Here is a 15,807-nt window from a genome sequence, read left to right on the forward strand (position 1 = left end):
CCGAGAGCTACTGCCAAGAATTGCGGACCGGCGCCCCGCGCATGCGCAGATGGCTACTGGAGAAAGGTCCACGAAATAACTAGTTGCACCACTTGTATTAAACCACTAATAAGTGACACGAAATAGCCCATGTGAACACATAAAAAATATTTATTATTTTACATTTCACAACTTTTACAACAATTTTTGCAAACATTTTACAACTCAAAACGCAATGTTCCTGGCGGCTGCCCTTAATGTTGCCAACGGATTAGTGTTGCTGTAATGGCTGATCACAGCTTGAAGTCGCTGGTTGCAGTCGGCGTGCTTCTTTGATACCTTCGATGATGTTGTGCCACCCCCCCTCTGCTAGAGTGAGCTTCATCTCAGTGCGGGCTTGCTCTCTCTTGAGGCAGGCCAGGAAGGTCCAGATGTTCGGTGAGCAGCAGCCCACATTGCTCTGAAATAAAAACAAAAACCACGCTCAAATTATGGAACATACAGTTTGTGCCTAATGCTTGCTTAACAAAATGGGAAATAGCCCCACGAAACTAACAAATACAGCGAGAGTCTAACCGAAGGTGTTAACAGCGTATGTTGCAGTAGTAATTGAGGAGGCCTTGGATGATGACTAGAATTCACCTGTAGTCCACGGTGCCAAGCCTCCACAGGATTGTTTGTCCGCGGCAGGTCTGTCAATGTCGAGTCCCTCACCGACCACACGGTGGGTGGAAACATGGCCGTAGACATGCCGTTTCTGCGGCGCCTGCCAATATAAACCTCCTCGAAATAGTCGGCTACCGACGCAGCCTCTGTAGGGAAAACTTGTAGCAAGTCCTCGAAGGCATCAGGGATATCAGCTGTCGGCAAGAATGCGAGAGCCGGCAGCATTCTCATCTGGAAGTGGACAGTGGTACAATAAACTCCTGGTATTGCCCGATAAGGTTACTGACGCAAAAAGTATAACACTGTGTACCTTGACTGCAAACTCTTCGTCCGTGTTGTAGTGACCTTGATGGCCGGAGGAGCAAACCTTCCGGTATACTGATTGAGATAAATGAAAAAAGCATCATTGGATCCTTGCTCCAGGAACAGTCGCACCAATTACGTTGATAGCCGCAATCTCAAAGTCCGTGTGGACCACTTCTACGTGGTTTGTACCCATGCAGGCCAACAGGATATCGAAAAACCTAGCCAAATAAAAACAATATAGCCACTTAACATCAGACAGAACGAACAAGAGACCTCTCCGGAAGTGGACTTCAGTAATTACCGTTTGTAGGTTGCCTCAGACTTGCTGGGGAGTAGGCCGAAGGCCAAGGGCACCACACACAATGCCATTGATGGCCGCATGCAGAGTGTACAGCTGGTAAAATTGATCGGGGCCCGGGTGACTTTAAAGGTTCCGTCAGCGAACCATGAAGTTGCTTCAGCTAAGCACTTCAATTTTTGCTGAGTGGCAAAAATTAGAAGTCGTTCGCTGTCACCCGCACCGCTGTCGTATAAGAGGAATGCGTCTCCTTTGGCTGTGACCTAAATAAAAGTGAAAATTGAAATTAGGTACTAGTACTCACAGGAAATCTATTTTATTATAAAAACCCGCTGAACATGCGGCAAAGTATATAAGCTATGAAATAAGCAAAGTACTAAAACTTCTTATGCTCTGGTCACACATTGCAGAAGTTGTGCGCAGGCACATAGTGCGCTTCTAGACAACACCTCTTCGAGGAAGATCAACCACAAAACCCGATGTAAAGACGCAACACAGATTCCGGGCGTTTGTGGGTGAGGCGCAGGCTTAATCAGAGCAACCTCCAAAAACCTGTTAAGATAACAAAAAGAAAAAAGTGCGAACGGCAAACTGCGGGCGGCATAGGGCGTCGTCTCCCGCATGCGTATGTTCGCTAGAAAAGGCTAGGATCCGACTTGTGGTGAGATCAGGCGTGACTTTCGCTTTACAAAGGCCTCTTTGCCGGCAGGTCCAATACAGCGTAGATTGATTGACTTTGATTCGAGTATATGAATACCCATTATGTAAAATCATCGCACCCCCTCTCGTAGTGCCTATTACTTCCATGTCGAAATGGAGAATAAAACCATGAGCAAAAAGGGTCTAGGAGAACTCGTCAAAAGTGAACTCGTCGCAGCCAACTCGTCATAGGTGAACTCGTCACATAGGGCAAGTCGTCATAGGCCATCTCGAACTAGGGAAACTCGTAACCTAGGGCAACTGGACACTCGGCCAACTCGTCACAATTTACGTTTTTCGTCTATCATGTTCAAATGAAAGAGTACAGAAGCTTGTATAATTCTCATCTTAGTCGTAAACATTCTTACGCTCCTTCAAATCACCACCCTTAATGTTTCCTTTATCGCTTCCAGGAACGCGCTAGCCAGACAGCGTATCTTGTTTTTTCTTTGTGCAGCTAATGACGTGAGTCTTTTATATTAGATTTAGTTTGCCCGTTCTGTTTTTTCTAATACGTTTTTTTTTTATTTTGGTAATTAAGTGACGGCGCTGTATTCGGATTTGCGATTTCGTTCTGTGTTCTCGCTTTTTAGTATTTTGATCTTTTGTTTTCATTCCTCTTGACAAACGATGACTGTCAAGCTGGGTTACTTTCGTTTTGTTAGTCTTCATATCACCTATATATGGGAGCGAAAGTCAAGGCTCGACTTAAAAGTTGACCCCACCGCCCCCCCCTCCACACACACACACTCACACAAAAATAGTGTGACGAATATTTTTTAGAAGGAGAAGAAAAGCAAAAGCAGAAACCGGAAGTTGTGCTGAAACCGAAAAGCCAGTTTCAAGCACCACCTGCAAACAAACAAGAGGGCAACATTTTACCCTATTTATAGATATATACACAAGCAGGCAAAAAGCTTCAAAAGATAACGCAAAAAGAAAAAAAAAGAAAAGAAAACGCAAAAGAAAGAAAAAGTCGACCCCCCCCCTCCCTTCCACAGAAAAAGTGTGACGAATATTTTTTGGAAGAAGAAAAAAAAATAAACCTGAAAAAGAAAGCCCTTACCCAGTAAAAAAGTGTGAATTTTTTTTTTTTTTTTGCTACAAGACGGGAAATCAGAAGGGGACAGAGGAACATGTGTTAAAATAGAAAAACCATTTCAGCCCCCACCTGCCAACTAACAAAACCAGCGGACCCCCCCGAACTCTGAAGAGGTCAACCTGGGAGTAATTATAAAATTAGAAGCCACTAACTTCCTCTCCCCATTTCCTCGACATCGGCCAAAAATGAAACCACGAGACGACTTTTCCTAGCACGAGAAGGTCAGTGCTACCACTTTTCCTAGTACGGGATCACCTAGAACGAGATGCCCTCTTTGACCAGTTTCCCTATGACCAGTTTTCCTAGGACGAGTTGGCTGCGACGAGTGGGCCGGTTCCCGAGCAAAAATACATCTCTTTTATACCGCGCAGACACATACCCAATCCTTTCTCAGAAGCATGTGGAGTTAAAAAGTCTTGTACTAAAGCTTTTCTTAACCTTTACTTTTGCAAATATGCAAAAGAAAAGATCAACCCACTAACTTGGAAAAGGTCAACCTGGTACGATTTACCAAAGTTGAAGCCGTTAACCCTCCCCCCCCCCCCCCCCCTCCCGCCCTACCTATTCTCTCCTCGCTACATCCGAAGAAATGACACTCCCAGACGAAATTTCCAGGGACGAGAAAGTCGTTGGGTGCTACCACTTTCCTTTTACAGGACCACTTAGAACCAGACGCCTGGCCCGCCTTCCAAGAACTTTGTTGGGCTACGTCCCTGTCTCACTTTTCTGTCGTGGGTTGTTGAACTGGTATCTATAATCTTGTCCGAACGCGTCACCCTACTTGCCCACTCTGGCTTGCATTCTTTGTTGAGCTTTGCTAGATGTACGGCCCAAAGTACAAAAAAAAAAACTAACTAAACCTGTGGCTCGTTCCTCCTTTTCGCGTCGAAAAAAGAACAACAACACGTGGACATTAAGTTTGTGCACCTGTGACGAACTTTCCGAAGTGACAAACTGGCCTATGACGAATGATCCTATGTGACCAAACGGCCTACTACGAACCGGCCTATGACGAAACGCCATGTGACGAACGGGCCGCATCCCCTTTCCCGTGTCTCATCGGAATTTGTATTATTTTTTTATAGCGACGTGTCGCCAAAGGCGCAGGACCTGAGGCGCCGGCTGGACCACCGTAAGGACCCGTCCCCGCCCTTTGCTCTGCAGAGACTTGCAAGCTCTGTTTCGCTCTCATTCTTTTGTCATTGTGGCATGAGGGTTCGTGCACAAATCGCTGAACGCTTCAGGTTTATGAGGACAGGCGAGTAGAATGATACGGATGGCTCCTCAAACTTTTACGGCAGGTTCAACAAGGTATCTCTCGGGCATTCTCCGAGTGAAAAAATCGGCACTGCGATCTGTAACGTTAACAATAAACGAAGCCTATAAAAGCTATACATTTAAGCGCTGTCAGCCTTTATTCTAGGAAACACCACAAGGTATAGCAAGTCTTCTGTTCCCGTCCAGAGAGCAATCTTCACTGAGATCTACACCACGAGCAGAAGGCAACGGCGTAAGAAGGCTGGTGGAATCTGAACAGACGTATCTCCAGGGCTGATTGAAATCGGCTAACCCCCAGTTCTGGTCAAAGAAGAAAAGAGAAAGCGCCGCAGTCGAGCTCTATTCGTGTCTTCTTTTCTTTTCTTTTTCTTTTCCAAACTGCTCAGTGAATTTTGCAAACAGCACCCGCCCCAACATAAATACTCTTTCAAACGTTTGCAGTGTTCTGCCTTTGGTCTGTTTCTTCTATTTCTTGTATCGTTGCAGAAATCGTGGTGACCTTTAGCCCCAAAAGAGAGGTAAAAAGACCGTAGCGACGTTCGGTAACTAGCCAGTCTAAATACAAAGCAAAAAGAAAATCAATGTTAGTTTCAGTTGCCAGGACGCCGCGTTAAAATGGCAGTACGAACGTATATTCGCTTTATTTAGGGCTCATCAATCTTGCTCGAAGAGGACTGTTGGCGGAACATAAAAGTGGCGTCGTGCGGTCTTGCCCGAGGGGGGCGTGCCGCCCGCAGCCGGCCCCTCCCCTCTTGTTCGCACTCAGCGCTGTCAGGCAGCTCACGAGTCCGTCGGTTTGGGCCAGCGGGCCCTCTCCCCCGGCTTCTGTGATATACCTTTGTGACTGCTTTCCTTGGGCATGGGCGATTGAAAAAGAAACACGAATTCCTTTTGTGGTCCCCCTGCTGGTAAAAAGAACAGCTTTGGAGAAACGAACTCAGGCCAACGCTGGTGCATGCAAACTAAATGCAAAGAAAAAAAACTGAAAGACAAGTACCTTCAGTGAATAGCGCGCGCTTCAACATGAAGAGTTCCGATTGTAGAGAGAGAAGAAAACGAAACATCGTCTCACCTTTAACAGCGTTCTAGGCCGTTAGTCCATTGTCACACAATCTATCACAGCGTTTCCTCTTAATATCTGTGAAGTTTTTTTAAGAGCGAAGCTCTTTAGCAAATCAGAATTTTTCGTGTCCGCAGTTAAAAAATTGGCCGCGTATCTGCTCCTTTCGTTGCAAATGCCGTCAAAAGACGATAGTCTTTATCGGCTTTTGCGAAGTAAATGCCTCCCTTCGCTTTCCCGATCACCTCTGATGTTGTTCCTCTTGCGTCGCGCTCCTCCCAAGGTAAAGACGCCAAAGGTTTGCTTAAATCATTTTAAATTTCCCGCGCTCCACTACTTAAAACCGCGTGTCTCGATGCGAACGCTGCCGTATGGCGGAGACGCGCGTTAATCGATGTGCCCTACTTCAACGTTTATAGAACCGCGTTTCCCTACTCCACGTGCGTTGCAAGCAGAACGTGGAACCTATCTAGTGGAACCTTGCGTAACTGTCGCCAACTGATTCCTTATACGCCTCGAGCGCGGCCTGTAGGGGCGCCACTGAAATCCCCCTAGCGGCCCGTTTCGAAAGCAGGCGCGGGAGTCCCTGGCCCGCTCCCCCCTGTCGCCGTTGCTTTTGGGGCTCGTTCAAGACAGCGATTTACCATTTGTCCGCGTTCGAAATACCGAATAACGTGGAGCAGGCACTCTGTTTGCAAGCCTGGTGTGTTCACGAGAGTATAAACGTTTATGACGCGATCTTAGAAAGATCTATATGAGCGCCGGGCGTGTGTCACAGGCCGGCGTCCCAAAGCCAGCATTTGCATGCAGCTGATTGCAATTCCGCTGCCCTGAAATTTAGTGGCAGTGTCTCCGTAAGCAGTGTTTCCTCCGATGGTCATGTTGCGGCCATACACACTATGATGTAAATCGACTTTGTGCACTATAAAATCCAGCGGAGCACTCATACCTGACAGCACGCAAGTTACGCCTGCCAATATCACAGTATCACATATCAGATATTGGTCAGTACCCTGAACAAGCCAATGCGGCATAAATTTCGAAAACATTGTACCAAAGAAGTACGATGGATAATGCAAAAGTACACTCCGGGGTCAGCACACGGCGACAAATTTAATGCTGGGTCGTCTTGTCCCGAGGTGAGCGCTCGCTATAAGATTCATCTCTTACATTTATCCTCCACGAGAAGCGCGAAGATGGGCTTATAGAGTAATCCGCGTCCGCGACCAAACCCTTCTTCGAAACATCGTCGTATGACACAGGGAGACTGCAGAATCTAGCATAAACCGAAATCAGATACCCTTATCAGATACGACACTCTTCCAACGAGCCCGTGTGTACGAGATTTCGGCGCACCTTAAGGATCTCCAGGTGGCCAAAATTAATCCGGAGCCCTCCACTACGGCGTGCCTCATCGTCTCCGTTGCGTCGGCGCGTTAAACCCTGCAATCAATCAATCAACTCCTTCAACGACACGATCGTATTTCTTGTGAACTGCTTACCCTGTATTCTTCAAAAAAATGCGTCCGCCGAATGATCAGCCGTTCGTTGAAGGCAAAAAACAAACGAAAAGTGAACACGCAGCTTGTGCGTGTGATTAATAAAACGTTCATTCGTTGATTTCGCTCCGCATTTGTAAACAACGACAGTTGAGCGTCCTCCTCCTCCCCCCCCCCCGCCCCATGTCTAGCGAAATATCAGTGCATTTCGCATCTAGTTGGTCTGGTGAATACTACCTCGCTCAAACAAACGTCTTTCGCATTTCAGAAGCTGGACTCGGTTTTTTTTTTATTCCCGTACGACTATTCTATTTATTCCTGACTTGCAGACCATTCATTTTCCCGTGGTTTCATTAACATATATCTTGGTTCATGCATAAGGCATGAGTGGGCACATATCTGACAATGCATAGCCTTTGAGTGTACTTAACATTTTCGCGTGGTTTATATTCCCATAAAAGGCACGAGTTTTTGTACGCTATTGGGTTATCACATCCCCGAAACATATTTTTCTACGACGTACATATTCGAAGCAAAGCCGCATGTGTTGTCTGCGCTGCAAAACGAACCAACCTAGCTCTTACAGTGCCAATATCAAGTCTAAACGAGGTGACAATAAATAGAATTCGCTTGTGCTGACGTGTTCGAAGGTGACAGCGGTGATATGCTGCTGCCGTCGTCGACGCCCGCAAGAGCGGCCAAGAAGCGCGCAGAACCGCCTCCCCGGGTAGCTCTTACTGGCGTTCGAGCGCTCTACCAAGACGCAGCTGTTTTTTTTAAGCGTCCTAAACGTGCAGTTAGCTTACAGACGTCACCTTAACAAGTTGTTTAGTGCGCGGAAAGGCAAAGAGAAGCGAAAGAGAACCAAAACACTGCATGACCGCCTATCAGTCGCGCAGCGCTAATCCCGCAAACGCCGCGGAGAAGCGGCGGCAGGCGGCGCAGCGATCGCGAATCTCGAGGCGTATAATGCCGCCAGAAGTTATAGTGGCGCGGGCGACAGCAGGCGACGGCGGAGTGAATTATTTTTCTGAAGTTGATGAAGTATTTAATTTCGCAAAAGTCAAGCATGTTTGACTTTTTTATAAAGGAACACTGCAAATATCACTTCTGCATTCATGTGATGTCTCATATTAGCGTAATGTCTTGTTCTTCTTCAACAATGTTGACAAGTATGAACATTACACCGGACATAGACGGGTAGATTTAGCTGTGACTATATAAGACTATTGCGCAGCCATTGTTTTGCTTTGGCTGGGTGGCTGAATCGAGTCACAGACAGACAGACGGACAGACATACAGACAGACCAAAATTTCTGGGTTTAAGTAGCCCAAGAAAGACTATCGTCTTTAAAATACCAATAAATTGCCGATCGCGCGCACGTGAGCGCGGGCCTCGCGCCGACCGCACGGCAATCAACAAAAACAAGAAAATGCCTAGCGCTCGTGTGTGCGTTCCTCGCGATTACCGCCGAGCGTCCCCTCCGCACGTCTGTCAAGCCAAGCATTCCCACTTGGCCAAGATTAGCCAAGATTTCGGCGACCGCCCGGCAGTTCAAAAAACCAAGAAAATGTCGAGCGCTCCTGTGCGCGTGCCTTGCGGGAACGGCCCTTCGTGCCACGCGCAAGTTTGTCAAGTCAACACCTACTCAGGCAGACTTGCCAAAAAATATTTCAGCGTTCGCCGTAATCGTGGCAACACTTTCTCGAAACGAGAAAGACGCACCGTATCATACGCCCCTCCAAGGTGATGAGCAATGATTATCACTTCCAAAAAAGTGAAGGAAGCTAACACCTATAGCAACAATTTTGAAGTAAAGGTCGTTGCGGCAGCGAAGAAGAAGAAAATCGGCTGCAATCATGGACTTAGGCAGCTTCTTGACCAATCCCCCGCGTGGGTATGCGCCATGATTTAAGGGTCCAACCAACCAAACCGTCGGGATGGTCGTGAAGGTTGCGTACAGCTTAGCTACGTTCAAGTCTTACGCATTAGTGTAAACTTCCTTCATTTTTAAAGACGATAGTCTTTCTTGGGCTCCTTAAACCCAGAAATTTTGGTCTGTCTGTATGTCTGTCTGTCCGTCTGTCTGTCTGTGACTCGATTCAGCCACCCGGCCAAAGCAAAAGAATGCCTGCGCAATAGTCTTATATAGTCACAGCTAAATCTACCCGTCTTGGTCCGGTGTAATGTTCATACTTGTCAACATTGTTGAAGAAGAACAAGACATTACGCAAATATGAGACAACAAATCAATACAGAAGTGATATTTGCAGTGTTCCTTTATAAAAATTCAAACATGCGTGACTTTTGCGAAATTAAATACTTCATCAACTGCAGAAAAAGAATTCACTCCGCCGTCGCCTGCTGTCGCCAGCGCCACTATAGCTTCTGGCTCCATTTTAAGAAATCAACCGGCAACAGTTACGCAAGGTTCCACTAGATAGTTTCCACGTTCTGCTTGCAACGCACGTGGAGTAGGGAAACGCGGTTCTATAAACGTGGAAGTAGGGTGCCTCGATTAACGCGCATCTTCGCCGTACGGCAGCGTTCGCATCGACACACCCGGTGTGGAGCAGTGGAACGCGGGAAATTTAAAATGATTTAAGCAAACCTTTGGTGTCTTTACCTTGGGAGGAGCGCGACGCAAGAGGAATAACATGAGAGGTGAGCGGTAAAGCGAAGGGAGGCATTTACTTGGCAAAAGTCGATAAAGACTATCGTCTTTTGACGACATTTGCAACGAAAGAAGCAGATACGCGGCCAATTTTTTCATATCAAACCGAGTCAACGAAAACCGTGTGAAGGGAGGCTGTTTGATTCCCCTTTTTCTTCTTATTCTGGTACCTATATATGGTTTCTCATTGGGTGATTTCTTCGACGACAGTTCACGTTCACGTCTGACAGTTGTCAATGCGCCACCGAAACAGCGACAGCCACAACATTTCGTATGAACGGATGGCACCGAATGACCCATCTTGCATTCGCCATTGGCATTTGGTAGAGAATCAGTTCATCGAGACAACGCCTGCCCATCTGCTTTCTGCGGTGGTTTACAGCTCTTACTCAGCCGCAGGGAACATGGAGGCCGCGCCTCACTATTATAGGCGCTCTAAACGCACAGCTACAGGCGCCACTCCCAGCACAGTGCTAGAGTGAGGGCACAAGCAAGCATTACGAGAAGTTAGCGAATGATAGATAACATGCATTCCATCAACCGGGTGGTATATAGTCGAGAAATCCACGGAGTATAGTGCATGACCTTCCATAGATTGCGCGACATTGGTCTAACTACAGTAGGCACAGCAGCAGAAACTCAAGTATTTATAGTCGAGGTAGTAGGTTATGCTTATGTAGCGTTCTAGGAGGAAATATGCAATATATGTTTGGGCCCCATCATCTTTTATCGGAAGAGCATGAAGTTGTCTACCTGGGAGGGCGTCAGACAAGGGGGCACCATTCCCCGGAAATTCTTTTACAGCCTGTCCGCGAGGACACGTATCGGTAAGTATGCATAAATATGCAATAACTGCAACAATCATGTCAAGGTCACTCCTCTTCAAATAAAGCAGACATGCTCAACCTTCCTGTTATATTCATAACGCTTAAAGGAGTACTGACACGAAATTTCTCGCTTTCAGTTTTTATGCTGTAAAGAATACCTATTGGCCCAGTAATTACGAAAATCGACCCGAAAGCCGTCAGCCGCCAACACAGAATTAATTATAGCACGTTTATTGCAACCAATTTCAAATTTGGTCGCCGCGCGGGAAAATGGCCCTTCGAAGGCCAGCCTGCAAGCGGGCCAGCCTTACGTCACGGTCTCACCCGTGACGTCAGGGACGTTTTTCTTTCCTCCATGCGTTCGCCGCATCGTCTGCTACGATTGCACATGGTCCGCGACTCGCCCGCGCAGTCGACATGTCGTCTGAATCGTCAGACTCGGATGAGTCACTGCCACCCGACAGACAGAACAACTTTATTTGGCCAGGCGATTAGGCCGGCGATGTCTTCGCCGTCGTCCGTTTTTTAATATCACTGCGGCTCGAACCGGCGCAGACCGTGATAGCAACAGCTTGTCGCCACTCTTCTAATCAATCTGATCACGAAAAAGAAGCTCCACATGCGAGAAAGTAGATGTTAGTGTGTTGAAAATTGTGCTAGGAGTTGTTATCAGCGCTGAATTTAAAAGTGGCGTTCAGATATTTGCCGCGACCGGCAGCGGAGGTTCGGCGCTCCGACCCAGCACTGCCGGCACCACGGTGCGGCGAGCGGCCGAAAGATGGCGCCACCTGCGCGCTAGAATCAAAACAGGCCGCGGCAGATGTCTTGGTCACCGATCGCTGAAACGGAAATTATTGCCAAAATAAAGCTTCATGCGCGAAAAAGGGGATGATAGTGTGGTGAAAAGTTGTGTAAGGGATGGTCATTCGCAGTTGTACAGATACCAGCGATCAAACAGTCGCCACGATACTAAGCCTAAAGTTCCCAACACCCAATTAAGGTGACCCGTGCAACCCCGAGCCCGCTGGCTTGGGCGACAGTTCTTGCGGCCGCCGGCGCGCACGAACTCAGTCCACGTTTAGCGCTGCATGTCGTCGCGTGGAAAATAATGCATCTTGGCGTCGTCGTCGACTTGCTCGGACAGGCTTCCACGAGCAGTACTTCGCATACCGCGAGCTTGCCATAGCACAACTTGGGCGAGCTCGGCGACGCGCACCGCCGCGTCGCCGCGGTGCTCGTCGACATCGCGCACCGCGCAGTTTTCGGCACCAGTGCCGAACACCATGCGCCGGCAACGAACTGAAAAGCAAAGACGTCGAACACGCAACGTTTACAAGCATTGCTCACACAGCTACGCCCACGTCTCCTGCCCAAACGAATACCACCGACAACAGCAGCGCAGGATATCGTTTCCGGTTCTGAAAACGACTATATGACGTCACCTTGAACCGGCCAGACACGCAGGCCAATGTTTCGTCACGCCGAAAGCGATTGCGCTAGTGCTGCCGATTTGTGGAAGCTCGCGGCCTGGACAATCAAAATCGATTTTAGATGTGATTCCGGCCTCGGATCGCTGCAAAAATTTCTGTGAGGCATCTGTACAAACTACTGAAGCCAGTTATATCATTTTTTAGGTATCAAAATTTGGTGTCAGTACTCCTTTAAAGTGACCAAGGAAGTCGGTTAGATACACTTCACGAAAAACTTGTTTTCTGTGCGATTTCATCATCATCTGTTTATCGTAAACATACGTAAACTAACGTTCAAATAATATATTTTTTAGAAGCAGAGCGCGCGCAGCGGTAAGCCATTTTTTTTATTAGTTGCGAAACTGTGTAGCGTATCGCTACTCTGATTGTGCACCGAAGAATCTAACTTAAACGATACGCGGGCCAGGGATTCGATTTATGCAGAGCATTGAAGAAAGTAAGTTGATCCAGCACGACGGGAGACGAGGCACAATACGGCTTCGATTACCCTCTGTGACCCATAATCAGCTCACTCTTTGTTGAAGGTATGGCAGCGCAGCACTTCATCTAAAGAACGCCCTTGGGGAAAGTCGCCGGGGGGGGGTGGAGGGGGCCGGAGGCCGACAAGCCCCATCCCGGCGCCGTCTCCGAAGTTTGAAAGGCCACAGTGCATATAAATGTTTACAAATGTAGTGATAGGGAAAGAAGGAACCCTGCCGACGTGCATGACACCAGTAAGCAACCCCCGTATTTTCCATGCATTCATTCGATTAGGTAGACTTGCCGCATCGGAATGCTGCCGTAACAAACTCGGCTAGCCGCGTTCCACAGCGATCCTCGGCTTATTGTGTGGGAGTTCGAAGACGCCAGCTTATTTTTCTCATGGTCACAGCCACACGCAGCCCAAGATTTCGCCTGCTCAAGGGGTGCTAACGCCTGGCTCTCTCCGGAGCCTGTCGGAGGAAGTCTATCATTCCGACCGACCTCGTCCCACAACTTCCTTTTTTAGCCGTCCGCATTGTCACCCGGATCCTTTGAAAAGTTGGTCTACTTTTTGAATATTTTTATTGTTGTGTTTGTACATTAAAAGCGCTTCATGATATCTCTTTTTAAGTAACTACACTGGTGTAACAACTAAAGCAGGCATTCCTCATCTTGAATGGACAGCTTATAAGATAACCACTGAAAAAACGAGAAATAAAATCATTTTCTTTACGAAAACTTTATTTAACTTTGAATTTAACGAGGGAACACAAATGGCACATCCATGTAAGAATAGCATTCATTTAAACGAAAACAAGTTCTTCATGGAGGCTTGCGAGTTGGAACTGTTAGCACTGCTCGTAAACAAGAAAATGCTGAACGTAAGAGAACTCTCTTTGATATTTTGCGTGGAATGAACTGTCCAACTTGTGAACAAGAGGCTGCTTAGGCCTGCGCCATTTGCAGCGTAGTCTTCAGCCGACGTCTTTGGCTGGTTCTTCCCGGTTAAGGCGTGCCGCCGTCTTCAGTCGCCACCTTTCATAAACTTCTTGCAAAGCTTTTCGCAAAGCTCTGGGCACGCACCCGGTTTGAGGTGGATGCTGAACTCGCCGCAGTTTATGTCGGTAATACGCATGGGTCCAGAAGGCTTAGTCAGAGCGCGAGCCGGTGGAGCTTTTTCTTCCGCTTCCGTTTCCTTGAGGTCCTCTGGTGCAGCATCCGGCTTTCTTCCAAGTACGTGTTGGTTTATACGCACACCAGAGGTGCCCAGAAGGACGCTGCGGATGATGTAACGCGGGCACAAAAATACGAGCTCCCGCTCTCCGGCGAGCCGCCGACGAACCTCTCGCACGTCGGCCGCATCCTCTGACTTGGCAAACAAATAACTGGCTTCTTCGGCGTCCTTCATCTCGCCACCATGCGCTTTCCAGAGAAGCTTGTACTTATCATGGACAGTGTCAGAAAACCAAGCCCCAGAGCCGTCGAAAACTCCCATCTTTGCAGCTTTCCCCGAACAACTGAAGCGGGCAGCAGACGACCGTAAATTGCGTTATAAATAGTTGCCAGACGATTTTTACATTCTGGCGTAATTTGGCGAAAACGCAAATAAATTTATTCTCGCCTTTGAAATGGGCTTTTATGGTGATGTAATCAAAAAAATTGGTATACAATTGCTCATAACCACTAAAAAGCAACGTAATAATAAACCACCCTGCGCCATCTTTCACGGACACGCCTCAGTAGTCCGATATTGCAGAAGGCTGGGTCGGGACTGACAAGTTCAGCAAACTGGCCGACCTACGGTATGCTCCAGCACCGGCCCCAGCGCTTGATTTCAATCTGCGCTGCGTAAGACGGCTGCGGATGACGTTAATTTTTTTCTCTGTGTGTGTGCAAGCCGCCGCCCGCGGCCACAGGGAGGGAAATGTCGTCTGCGGGCGCTGCCGTTTGTCCCGCGCATCTCCCGGCTGCGCTCCGCCCCTTAGCTGTTCGCTACCCTCCGTTCTCCCGTGGCCGCGCTTATACGAGTTGAGCCATCGAGACTGACATGGCCGTCATTCGGCCCGCCAATCGCTTGCCCTCCCGCTCCAAATCGACATTTTCGGGGAAAACCGAAGCCCGCGCGCACGTACAGACGCGCAGACGGGAAGAGCAGCAGACGACAGCTGACTCGTCTGCTTTCCTGGCCAGCCGAGCGTCACTCCCCTCTCATCTTTCTCTCTCCCCAACTCCGAAAGTCGCGGCGCGGCTTTTGTTTACTTGTCGGCGAACAACACGGTGGCCAGATTGGCTGCTATTCAAATTTGCAGATACACGTCCTCGGAGGAATTTAAAAAGGGCGATTTTCGTATGAAAGATTCAACCCGCTCATACAAACTGCTTGATTATGTGTACATCAAAGCTCCACTACTTCGGCGTTCTTTCTTCCTTTTTCTGGCGGCCAAGAAAGTTTCAATACCGTTAACGTGTTCCCTTAGAGGGTATAAAACGGGTACTGAATTTCTTCCCTAGGTTTGTCAAGCCGCAAGAAGAAAATGAATTCCATCAATGGAGCCCTACACGTGCGAGCTTTAACCCATTACCTGGTAATGATTATGACTGGCTTCGAGATGGATATGTTGCCGCAATCCGCAAGAATGACATGTCCCCCTGGAGGCAATGTGAAATTAAGTAAATTATAATGTTAAAGTTAAACTAGAATGTTAAGATGCGGATGAAATGTAATGGAAATCGATGTTGTCTAGCGCTTTTGCCCTGCCAACTACATGGGTGCATCTTACTGGTATTAATAGATGCAACAGTCATGATATAATAGGCTCAGCGTCGATTTTCTTCTTAATTTATTGGGAACCACATTTATTCGAACAGCGTTGGCAATATTATTTAATAGGCTCTATATTATGCTATCGCCCAAAAGATTAGCCTGTTTTTTATAAGCGTTGTGTTGTTTTGGAATTATCTTTCGAGGCGGCATTAGTTTCCGGTTAAGTGCCAGCGGCTGATGTAGCATCAGTGACGTGAAGTCTGTGTACGAGTACTACAAATTTGGAGCATGAAAAGTGTAAACACCCTCATTTATAGTTTTACACCCATTTTGGGTTGCGGAAAAGGTGCACGGGTCGCACCGCACCGCCTCACCTGCTGGCCTTACTTTAATTAATCTGCCCCCCCCCCCCCCCCCCCTTGTGTCAGTTCGATTAGAATCACGTGAAGGTGTGAATACACAAAAAGAGGAAATTCATTCGAACCCCTTCGCTTACGTCGATCCCACTCTTATAGCACTACTTGACATTCGCAAGCAAGGGAGGGAAACCGCAGGCGTTCGCCGTTGGATGGGTACCGCTGTGCGTGCGGTTAATATAAAGAGAGGTCAGCTATTGCAAAGACCTTACCATCATTTTTAACGCGAGAGCACCGGGTAGCCCTTGGACCTAAAAATCCGTCTACCGGTTTCTGTAGCAGCCAA

At 47.8% G+C, this 15,807-nt stretch overlaps 1 protein-coding gene and 1 pseudogene across 1 annotated transcript in view; one reads left to right on the plus strand and one right to left on the minus strand.

Annotated features, from left to right (window-relative positions):
- The window catches only part of LOC144144440 (uncharacterized), a 37,215-nt gene that overhangs the window by 8,493 nt on the left and 12,915 nt on the right, over window positions 1-15,807 (plus strand). The window lies entirely within an intron of this gene.
- Window positions 191-13,749, minus strand: LOC144144712 (uncharacterized; annotated as a pseudogene).

Source organism: Haemaphysalis longicornis, unplaced genomic scaffold (genome assembly GCF_048455015.1).
Source record: "Haemaphysalis longicornis isolate Haplotype H1 unplaced genomic scaffold, Haemaphysalis longicornis Haplotype H1 scaffold_7, whole genome shotgun sequence".
Classification (NCBI taxonomy): domain Eukaryota; kingdom Metazoa; phylum Arthropoda; class Arachnida; order Ixodida; family Ixodidae; genus Haemaphysalis; species Haemaphysalis longicornis.